The sequence below is a fragment of the Citrus clementina genome, unplaced genomic scaffold (genome assembly GCF_000493195.1).
Source record: "Citrus clementina cultivar Clemenules unplaced genomic scaffold, Citrus_clementina_v1.0 scaffold_1, whole genome shotgun sequence".
Classification (NCBI taxonomy): Eukaryota; Viridiplantae; Streptophyta; class Magnoliopsida; order Sapindales; family Rutaceae; genus Citrus; species Citrus x clementina.
In genome coordinates this window covers 20,824,303-20,836,553 of record NW_006263303.1, presented here as the reverse complement: position 1 = coordinate 20,836,553, position 12,251 = coordinate 20,824,303, and positions in this window count along the sequence as shown.

Here is a 12,251-nt window from a genome sequence, read left to right as displayed (position 1 = left end):
TAATTAGCAGATATTTGCAATTTTTTTTATTGGATTATTTTCTTACATATTACAAGGTTAGAGGGCATGGTTCATCTTGATCTAATTTTTTTGAAGCATCTAAAGTTATTGTGACGCATGGCATTTAAATCATTCTAAAAGCAAGAATTATTATCTGTAAATTTCTTTTAATCATGCAGCAACAAATTAATATATATTAATGAGGTCAAAAAACGGCCTCCTCTAAATGTGAAAATAAAATTCTTTGCAGGTGGCAAACTCGTACCAATAAATTAATGGGTCATTCTATAATGCCGTAACTAAATTCACGGCATTGATGTCGTAATGGACTTGGACCGTTAGATTTAAATAAAAAATCTCTACCATTAATTCTAAATAAATAGGTAACCTGTTACCTAAGTAGCAGGTAATTACTCTTTTTTGTTCAAGTTCCAGGTTACATTTACCAATTTTATGTGTGATTTACAAGTTTTATGAAACTTTTACAAGTTAATGTTGATTTACAAGTTTTATGCAATATTTACAAGTTTTTGTTTTGTTTACAAGTTCTTCATACAATTTACAACTCTAACATTAATTTACTCATTTTCCCATCAATTTACTAGTTTTATGTGTGATTTACACATTTTTTTGTTTTATTTCACAATTAATGTCAATTTACTAGTTCTATGTCATTTTTATAAGTTTTTATTTTGTTTACAAGTTCTTCGTGCAAATTACAATTTCAACATTAATTTACCCTTTTTTTCATTAATTTACGAGTTTTATGTGTGATTTACACATTTTTTGTTTTATTTCACAATTAATGTGAATTTACTAGTTCTATGTCATTTTTATAAGTTTTTGTTTTGTTTACAAGTTCTTCGTGCAAATTACAATTCCAACAGTAATTTACCATTTTTTTCATTAATTTACTAGTTTTTTTACTATTTTTTATTTTTTATTTTAATTTTGTAGACCAATTTACCACTCTAACGCTAATTTACCCGTTTTACCTTCAATCTACGAGTCATACGTGTGGTTTAGAATATTTTTGTCTTATTTCACATTTATTTGGAATTTAGGTTATTTAGTTTAAGTCAATTGCCTCAACTTAAATCCAACGTGAAAATGGTTAAAGAGTTGGATTATTGACATTTTATGATTTAGATAGAATGATATAAGGGTGGGCATGAGTTGGGTTTGATAGGGTTAGTGAAATTCTAACCTGGTCTACTTTTTAATGAGCTGAGATAAAATTCATTCAACTTAACTAAATAAACTTATTTAACCCAATTCTACCCAAACCTTATATCGCCTGGTTAAGTTGATTAGGTTGAAGGTCAAATCAAAATTTTAAATTGAACAATAAAAATGATATGAAACTTGAAATGAAACTTATTAAAATCAAATATAAATCTTTTATAACATGAAATTTTCATTCACTATCTAGTGTACGTAAAGAAAGTTAATAAATTAACTATCTTTAAATTAAGAAAATTTCCACAAAAAACATATAGACTTTATTTCTCGTGCATCTCCTTTTCCAATCCTAAATTAAGACTTTTTAGATAATTAGCTAGCATCATATACAAAAATAAAATGAAAGTGATATATAATTATGTGCCATTAAGTATTCACTAAAAAAATAAAAAAAAATTAAAACCAACTTACTTTTATATTAATCTTATAAAATAATAAATTTACTTATAAGAGAGTGTGATTTTGGTTTTGGAATTGTAGTCTAGAGCAGCAGATGCAAGAATGAAATAGCCTCTTGTATTAAAAAATTAAAAAGAATAAAAAATTAGATAAGCCATTTAAGTCTTTATAATTTTACAATTAAGAATTAACACATTATCATTATCCTTCTTCTTCTTCTTCTTCTTATTATTATTATTATTATTATTATTATTATTATTATAGATTTGGTTGGGTTAGACTGGTTAATTATAATTTATCCAACCCAAACTAATTATTAATTAGGTTTGAAAAAAAAAGACTCAATTAAACCACAATAATCTGCTCATGGTGCATTTACTAATCAGTAATCGGAACGAGCTACAATCAGAATCAAGAATGTGAATAAGAATAAGTTATTTATTTGAGTTGTAGAAATTGAAGTCGGAATGAGATTCATTTCCATCGATGTGTTTAATTTGTCTTGAAATCGGAATGAATTATCATAATTTCTTAAATGCCCTTTGTTGATTATTGTCAATTGGTGGTAATAATAATAATAATAATAATAATAATAATCATCATCATCATCATCATCATCATCATATTTATTAAAATAGTATTATAATTATGATTACTAATTCACTATTGTTATTATTTATTAATTTCATGATTTTGTTTTATGATTATTATTTATGAAAATATTATTGTAATCAAACTTTATAATAATTATTATAATAATAAGTTATTATTATTAATATTTTATTATATTATTATTTCGTAAAAATATTATTATATTTATAATTTTATTGTTATTATTATTAGTATGAAATTATTTCATTATTATTTATTATAATATTATTATAATTCATTATAATTTATTAATCTTTTATTATAATTTATTTATTTAATATTACCTAATTAAAATTTATAATAATTAATTAAAATATTTTTATAGTTATTATTTATTAAACAATTCAATATTATAACAATTATGGCACCATCAACAGCAAAAAAATTATAAAAAAACTTTTTTTATACTATCTATTTTTTCCCTTTTTTTGAAAATAAAAGGCAGAAAAAAAACATTTCCCATTGAGTCTCAACGTCACTGTAGAAGAAAAAAAAATCAACACAAAAAGCACCGCCCTGTCCGCCCTTAATGTTCATTCCCAAATGTGAATTTCTGTCTTAAATCTCCTAAATTTTAAGCCAAGATTCACCAAATCCGAACCAGAATCCAAGAAGAGCACCAAAAGATGAGATGCAGATTGCCGTTCAGATTCTGGTGATGGTAAGGCTGTGGAAGAAACCAAGAAGAGCACCAAAAGCATCCGCTAGTTTTAACCCTGAAACTGTCTTCCAACTTCAAAACTTTGCAGATCGGTTTGGCGCGCATCGCGCGAGGTAAGCAATCTGGAAAATCATTTTAGATCTGGTAAGATCTTGTCCTAATATTTGCAAGTAAGTAGCTGAGGGTTTCTGCCATTTTTTTCTGCCCCCTTACTTTTCTCACTCTTTCGCTTCTAGTAAGGCTCGGAGATACTGATCATGTGGCTTCTAAGCTGGATGAAAGGGGATTTTAGTGGCAAGCTTGTGATTGAGCAGAATACCTGTTATAAGATGCAGTGAGGGATTGCCTTGTGGTGCCAGGGCCCGCTGTCCAGGCCTAATGAGGAGATTGGTAAGTTGTCATTGTCGTTGAGGTTTTATATTTTCTTAAAAGTTTATATCTGATTAATGATTGATCTTACCAAAGGACTTGCAACTGCTGGGCTGAGTGATTTTTGGGTGATTGTATTTGTGAAAAGAATGAATACAGCAACAAATTTAACCAAAAACAGCAGCAAATCATCCCAAATACAGCAGAAAATTTATCCAAAAATAGCAAAAAAATTAACTAAACAATAGCAGTATATTTACCAGAAATAGTAAAATATTTAACTCAGAACCAGCAACAAATGAAGCCCAAAACACCAGAAAAATTTACCTGCAAATAGCAGAAAACATAACCCAAAAACAGCATTAAATTTCTCTAAAAATAGCAAAAAAATAAACTGAAAAACAGCAGTCAATTTACCCAGAAGCAGCAGAAATTTTAACCTAAAAACAGCACAAAATGAAGCCCAAAACACCAAAAAAATTTAACTGAAAAACAGCAGTATATTTATCCAGAAACAACAAAATATTTAACGTAGAGCCAGCAGCAAATGAAGCCCAAAACACCAGAAAAATTTACCTGCAAATAGCAAAAAATATAACAAAAAACAGCAGTAAATTTATCTAAAAACAGCTGAAAAATAAACTGAGAAACAGCAGCCAATTACCCAAAAACAGCAGAAAATTTAACCTAAAAACAGCACCAAATGAAGCCCAAAACACCAAAAAAAATTTAACCAAAAAGGGCAGCAAATCATCCCAAATACAGCAGAAACTTTATCCAAAACACAGCAAAAAATTTAACTAAAAAATAGCAGTATATTTACCCAGAAACAGCAAAATATTTAACCCAGAACCAGCAGCAAATGATGCCTAAAACACCAGAAAAATTTACCTGCAAATAGCAGAAAATATAACAAAAAAACAGCAGTAAATTTATCTAAAAACAGCAGAAATTTTAACCTAAAAATAGCACCAAATGAAGCCCAAAACACCAGAAAAATTTAACCAAAAACAGCAGCAAATCATCCAAAATACAGCAAAAAATTTGCTTAGAAACAAAAGCATTTCAAACCCAAAATTTTTCTGCAACTTCACATAATTCTCTATCACTTCAATTATATTTGAGACAAAAACCCACTTCTAGTTTCTGAATTATGATCCATTACCTTTAATTTATCTGCTTGTGTCTGATGTATATTTCATTTATTTATTATCCTCATCCATACATCCATCCATGATCCACCACACATTTGTTTATCAACCAAAATCAATGCAAACAATAATACAAAATCAAGGTCACAACAGTTAGCATAACTCATATAGCACTCTATATCGTTCACCCAAAAAAAAATTGATGGCCAATCAAAATCGAAGAAAAAAAAAAGAAAAAACAAAACAATAATAATAATAATAATAATTGTGAAGAGGAAAGTGGGTCACAAACACATGCTGTGTTCAGGCAATGCCATGTGCCCACATGCTTCAATAGAAAAGAAAAATAATAAAAAAAATGTTTGCATACTCTTCGCTTCCTTCCTATTGAGAAATTTTGACAAGCAAATTCTCGTAGAGAAATAATAACTCCAACAACAGCAACAAGTTATAACAACTGAATGTCATCAACATGAAGAAGAAGAAGAAAGAGGAGGAGGGAGTGATTTGAACAGAAGGACCCTTGAAAGAAAGAACAAAAGAAAGCAGTGATGGGTTCGTGAGAGCAGATCAGATTGATCTGAAAAGCTTAGATGAGCAACTGGAGAGGCATCTAAACAGAGCATTGAATATGGAAAGCTTCTGCTAATGCCACTGCTACTGCTATTGGCAAAGCTTCTAATTTTCTCAAGAGGCAAAGGCAAGAGTGCACTGGAACTTCTTAATTCCGTGAACAAATGCGGAAATTATGACTACGAAATAAAACTATGCAAACCCAAACACTTGCAGCGACTTCTTAATTCTTAGATTCAATGCCGTGAACAAATTATGACCATGAAAGAAAACTAAAATACTTAGCAATTCGAACGAGACAGAGGATTAAATTTACCTTGCACAGGTGACGATGGCCAAACCAAGATATAGGCAGCAACAGTAGAGACTCAGCAATTCGAACAAGATAGAAAATCAAGACAGAAAATCAACTCAAGAATGGCTGCAATCTGTAGACGTATGAGAGGTTTCTTTAGGAATTCGTTAATTAGGGTTTAATGAAAAATATGAACGGAAGTTTCCCTTTCTAATTTTTTATTTCTTTAAAAGGTAAATCCTCTTTTTTTTTTCCTTTAAACTTACACCGGTCAAATTTTATCTTTAAAAAGTACTTAACCGGCTTATAACCGATTAGATTTAATTAAATTAAAAATTTTATTATTTCATAATTATTGTGAATCGTTGATTTAATCTAACGGTTCATAATAATTACGGCATCGATGCCGTAATTTTAATTACGGCATCGTAGAATTTTCCTAAATTAATATATTGGATTAAGGATTATTTAATTATTTATTAAGGATTCAAGCATCACTTGAAAATTCCATCAAAATCCCAACCAAGCAAACTCAGCACGATAGAATCAATAAGGACAACACAAAGCAAACAAAAGAAACCGTTTGTGCTAATCATCAATTAACAGCATTCCCAAGTATATACCTACCTAATTTCAGTATAAGCACACATAAAATTCGGCGAAATATTAAATTAACAAAATTACTAAGATAACCAATTCGCATAATGAATTAAGCGAAATGAAACGTACAGATGAAGAGGAGGACAGGGAGGAAGAGGAGAAGGCTAGAATTGCCCTTGAGAAGATCATTGACGGGAGTGTAAAGAACAGTGATTGAGGAGACCAAAGTGGTCAAAAGACTCAAAACGATCTGGGCCGTCAAGATTTCGCACACCTTAAGAATGAAACCCCATCAGAGCAGGTTCTCTCCGTAGCTGAGACTGGGGTAAAGCGTTTCCCCCTCTCCGCCTTCCAAATCTACCTCGAATTTTTCGACATATTTGCTCCTCATGTTCTCGTAGCCCAACATCTTTCAAGTGATTTTGATTTTTTAATTTAGATAAAGCAAATAATGAATAGGAAATGGCAGCGTTTGAGTGACGACTATTGAGTGAGAAATTGGGGCTTGTTGAGCAACCAGTAGCTTGCAACGACAGTTGATTGACGACTGTCGAGTTTGTTGACGTAGGGTTTCCATCAGTTGTGATGCTGTAAGGGCTCTGGATTTTTTTCAATTAAGAAATTTTGTGAGGCTTAGGCTGATTTGTGATGTAGAGTCTGAGTGACTACAATGAGGCTTAGGGTTAGGGTTCAATTCCTTCAACTATTACAGGTGAGAGAAGGAGCGGTGAAGAGAGTGAGGAAGCAAATCTTAATGTTGCGGACCGCCCAATTCGCTAGCCCAATTGCCCACAATTTCGGGCTAGACAGCCAACACAAGGCCAAGAGTGCTAGCTTGGCCCAATTCCGAAAGGTTCTAGGCAACTCTAGCACATGTGAACATGTAAATATTCTAGAATACTTTATACAATTCCAGCACATGTAGAATTCTCTAGAATCTCTAGAGTTTGGCAAGCCTCCTCTATAAATATAGGATGGCATTAGGCATTTGTATCCAACAAGCATTGTAAGCAACTCAAGCATTGTATTCTCTCTTTGTGCAATACAAGTTTTCTTCTTTGGCTCAATTGCTCTCTTCTCTAGTTCGAAAAGCTCTAGGCTTACTTAGCAACATTCGGCAAAGTTGTCTAAGTGCCGCACGGGTTAGCTGCGCAAAACACTCATCCCGTGACAAGTGGTATCAGAGCTAAGGTTTGCACGCACGCAAATTAGCTCACGAGCAATGGCCAACCCTTAGAATCCAGCACAAGAGGGTGTTGTTGGTGTGGATGTTCCACCGGAACCAAGCCGCGGCCGAGAGGGAGAACGTGCCCAAGGCAAGACTCGCGGCAAGTCCAAGGCCCCATCCGTAGATGCGTTGGAGCCTCTTGTGACTACTCGAAATCGTATTGTCCGCCGCTCAAGATAGCCTCGAGGGATTGGAGGAACGAGTGGACGGTCTCGAGGGGGAATACGCCGAGTTCACGGTGGCAACAAAATCTCTCATCCAAGAGCAAGCGAACACTCTCCGAGGTGAGTTTCGTTCTTTTCATGATGAGTTGCTCAAACTTCGTAGTTTTGTTCAGAATGAACTACGCGCTGTCCGTGCGGAAGTGGATGAAGTCCGCTCGGATTGGGCATGGCACAAGCGCACACTCTCCGCTAGTCCAGCTTCCGCAAACTCGAATGATGCGCGCCGCATTGACGTGCCAAAGCCCGACACATACGATGGCACACGAAATGCCACCATCGTGGACAACTTCCTATTTGGGCTTGATCAATATTTCGATGCCATGGGTGTACGAGATGAGGCATCGAAAGTGGGCACTGCACCCACCTATCTTAGAGGCGCTGCACAACTATGGTGGCGTCGCAAGCATGGCGAGATGGGCAAGGGCATTTGCGCCATCGACACTTGGGCCGACTTCAAGCAAGAACTCCGAAAGCAGTTCGCCCCAAGCAATGCGGAGAAAGAAGCGCGAGCGCGCTTATGTCGCCTCAAGCAAACGGGTAGCATTCGGGACTACATCAACGAGTTCACTACCCTCATATTGGAGATAAGCGACATGTCCGACAATGATTCACTCTTCTACTTCCAAGATGGCCTCAAGAATTGGGCCAAGACCGAGCTTGATAGGCGTGGTGTTCAGACACTTGACGACGCCATCGCCGTTGCGGAGTCGCTCACCGAATACTCTACCCAATCCAAAGACAAAAAGGCCAACCAAGGCAAAGGTGGGGGAGAGAGTCGCAAGGACAAGGGCAACAATCGCAAAGATTGGGGGCAGAAAAAGCCGCCTAGCAACAAGAGCGGGCAAGGAAAATCGGAGGGCAAGAAGGAGGAGCCAAAACCGCGAAGCCCATGCTTCATATGCAATGGTCCTCATTGGGTACGCGACTGTCCGGAGAAAAGGTCATTTAACGCTCTTGCTGCCCAACTCAAGAGCAACCCTACAATGTCCGCGGAAGAACCCCAACTCAGCATGGGTTCTCTCCAATGCCTCGGCGCACTCAATCGCCAACAGCCCGCACTCGTCAAGAAATGGCTCATGTATGTAAGTGCAAAGGTAAACGGTCAGTCCGTTCGCGCGCTGCTAGACACGGGAGCGACGCACAACTTTGTGTCCGTAGATGAGGCCAAGCGCTTAGGCCTCAAGGCCACCAAGGAAGGAGGCACAATGAAAGCAGTAAACTCACCCGCCAAGCCAATTGCGGGGATCGCACAAGGCGTGCACATCACACTTGGTACGTGGAGTGGAAAGCTTGACTTCTCCATTGTGCCCATGGATGACTTCAAGATGGTCCTCGGCATGGAATTCTTCAACCAAGTCCATGCCTTCCCGCTGCCTGCTACAAACTCCCTAAGCATCCTCGACGGGAGCAAAGCATGCATGGTACCCACAGAGCGAGGCAAGTCCGAGGAGAAGACACTCTCCGCCATGCAATTCAAAAGGGCTTTCAAGAAGGACCCAAGCTTCTTGGTCTCCATTCGGGAACTAAACAAGGAAGGAAATAGCGGAACTTCGCCAAGCCAAGTCCCTCCGCAAGTTCAAACCGTCCTAATGAGTACAAGGACGTGATGCCTCCAGAACTTCCGAAGAAGCTCCCACCTCGACGAGGGGTAGACCATGCGATTGATCTGGAACAAGGCGCGAAGCCACCAGCCTTGGCGCCCTACCGTATGGCGCCACCCGGATTAGAGGAGTTGCGGAGACAACTCAAAGACTTGCTGGACGCAGGCTACATTCGCCCCTCAAAGGCCCCATTCGGTGCATCGGTCCTCTTCCAAAAGAAAAAGGATGGATCGCTACGGATGTGCATCGACTAAGAGCGCTCAACAAGATCACCATCAAAAACAAGTATCTGATTCCCTTGATTGCGGACTTGTTCGACCAGCTTAGCAAAGCACGGTACTTCACCAAACTTGACTTGAGCTCCGGGTACTACCAAGTGCGCATCGCCAAGGGAGACGAACCGAAGACAGCATGCACAACAAGGTACGGGTCTTTCAAATTCCTTGTAATGCCTTTTGGCCTTACTAATGCACCCGCCACATTTTTCACGCTCATGAACAAGGTACTCCAACCATTCCTCGACCGCTTCGTGGTCGTGTACTTGGATGACATAGTGGTGTATAGCACCACGCTCGAGGATCATGCCCAACACTTGCGACAAGTCCTCCAAGTACTTCGAGACAATGAGCTCTTCCTCAAACTAGAGAAGTGCTCGTTTGCCCAACAAGAGGTGGAGTTCCTTGGCCACAAGATTGCGGGCGGGAAGATCATGATGGAGAATGTCAAAGTAAAGGTCATCCTCGATTGGGAGCCTCCCTCGAAAGTGCCCGAGCTTCGCTCGTTCCTTAGGTTAGTGAATTACTACCGTCACTTCATCAAGGGCTATTCAGCTAAGGCGGCACCCTTGACGGATATGCTCAAGAAAAACATAACGTGGCATTGGTCCGAAGAGTGCCAACGCGCATTCGAGGAGTTGAAGAAGGCAATTTCGGAGGAACCAGTCCTCACCCTTCCGAACCACAAAAGCCCTTCGAAGTGCAAACGGATGCCTCAGATTTCGCCATAGGAAGAGTCCTTATGCAAGAAGGCCACCCCATAGCGTTCGAGAGTCAAAAGCTAAATGACATGGAACGCCGTTACACGGTGCAAGAAAAGGAGATGACAGCCATCATCCATTGTCTAACAGTGTGGCGACATTATTTGCTTGGCTCATATTTCACGATCATGACGGACAACGTGGCGACAAGCTACTTCCAAACTCAAAAGAAGTTGAGTCCGAAGCAAGCACGGTGGCAAGATTTTCTTACGGAATTCGAATATCGGCTCGAGTACAAACCGGGGAAAGCCAATGTCGTTGTGGACGCTCTAAGCCGCAAGGCGGAATTGGCAACCCTTAGCATGAGCCAACCAAAGTCCGACCTTGTCTCACGCATCAAGGAAGGCCTCCAACAAGATCCGCTAGCAAAGGATTTGCTGGAGAAGGTGCTCGAGGGAAAGACAATGCGCTTTTGGCAAGAAGAAGGCATCCTCCTCACCAAGGGAGATCGGCTGTTCGTGCCAAGGTGGGGAAACTTGCGGAAGGAAGTTATCAAGGAGTGCCACGACTCCAAGTGGGCTGGTCATCCAGGAATCGAGCGCACCACCGCACTAGTCCAAGCCTCGTATTTTTGGCTGCACATGAGGGACGATATCGAGGCATATTTGCTAACTTGTCTTGTGTGCCAACAAGACAAGGTGGATCATCAACTCCCAGCGGGATTGTTGGAGCTGCTACCACTAGCAATAAGGCCATGGCAAAGTGTCTCCATGGACTTCATCACATCGCTGCCTAAGTTTGAAGGTTGTGGAAGCATCATGGTCGTTGTCGACCGATACAGCAAGTACGCCACATTCATTGCCGCACCAATCGATTGCAGAGCGGATGAGGCAGCCCGCCTATTCGTCAAGCACATTGTGAAGCTTTGGGGAGTTCCGAAGAGCATTGTGAGCGACCGAGACCCTCGGTTCACTGGGCGTTTTTGGACGGAGCTCTTCAAGATGTTGGGGACCGATCTCAAGTTCTCGACAAGCTTCCACCCACAAACGGATGGGCAGACCGAGCGCATCAATGGCCTCCTCGAGATGTACTTGAGGCATTATGTGAGCGCTCATCAGCGGGATTGGGCGAAACTACTTGACATCGCCTAATTTTCTTATAACTTGCAGCGAAGCGAGGCTACGGGCAAGAGTCCGTTCGAGATCATCATGGGATTCCAGCCCATGACCCCCCAATGCCATAGCCTCGACTTATGGAGGGAAAAGCCCCACGGCACACAAGCTCGCCCGCGAATGGCATGAGGAAGTGGACATCACGCGAGCCTACCTCGACAAAGCTGCGAGGAAAATAAAGAAATGGGCAAATACAAGGAGACGGCATGTTGAGTACAAGGAATGTGATCAAGTCATGATCAAGCTCCTACCCCAACAATTCAAGACTTTGCGGAAAGTTCACAAGGGGTTAGTGAGGCGTTATGAGGGACCCTTCCGAGTTGTTCGACGTGTGGGCAACGTCTCGTATCAACTCCAACTTCCGCCAAGACTCAAGATCCATCCGGTCTTCCATGTGAGCCTTCTCAAGCCATATCACGAAGACATGGGAGAACCAAGTCGCGGAGAATCAAGGCACGCGCCAACTGCAATTTTCACCCCGTTGACAAAGATGTGGACTACATCATTGCGGACCGCACGGTTTCGAGGAGGGGCATGCCAGCACATAGCGAGTACTTGGTGAAGTGGAAAAACCTCCCCGAGAGTGAAGCCACTTGGGAACGTGAAGATGATTTGTGGCAATTCGCTGAGCACATCCAAAGGTTCAAGCATGAAAGCGTGACGAGGACGCCGCGAGCTTAGGTGGGGGAGGATGTTGCGGACCGCCCAATTCGCTAGCCCAATTGCCCACAATTTCGGGCTAGACAGCCAACACAAGGCCAAGAGTGCTAGCTTGGCCCAATTCCGGAAGGTTCTAGGCAACTCTAGCACATGTGAACATGTAAATATTCTAGAATACTTTATACAATTCCAGCACATGTAGAATTCTCTAGAATCTCTAGAGTTTGGCAAGCCTCCCCTATAAATATGGGATGGCATTAGGCATTTGTATCCAACAAGCATTGTAAGCAACCCAAGCATTGTATTCTCTCTTTGTGCAATACAAGTTTTCTTCTTTGGCTCAATTGCTCTCTTCTCTAGTTCGAGAAGCTCTAGGCTTACTTAGCAACATTCGGCAAAGTTGTCTAAGTGCCGCACGGGTTAGCTGCGCAAAACACTCATCCCGTGAC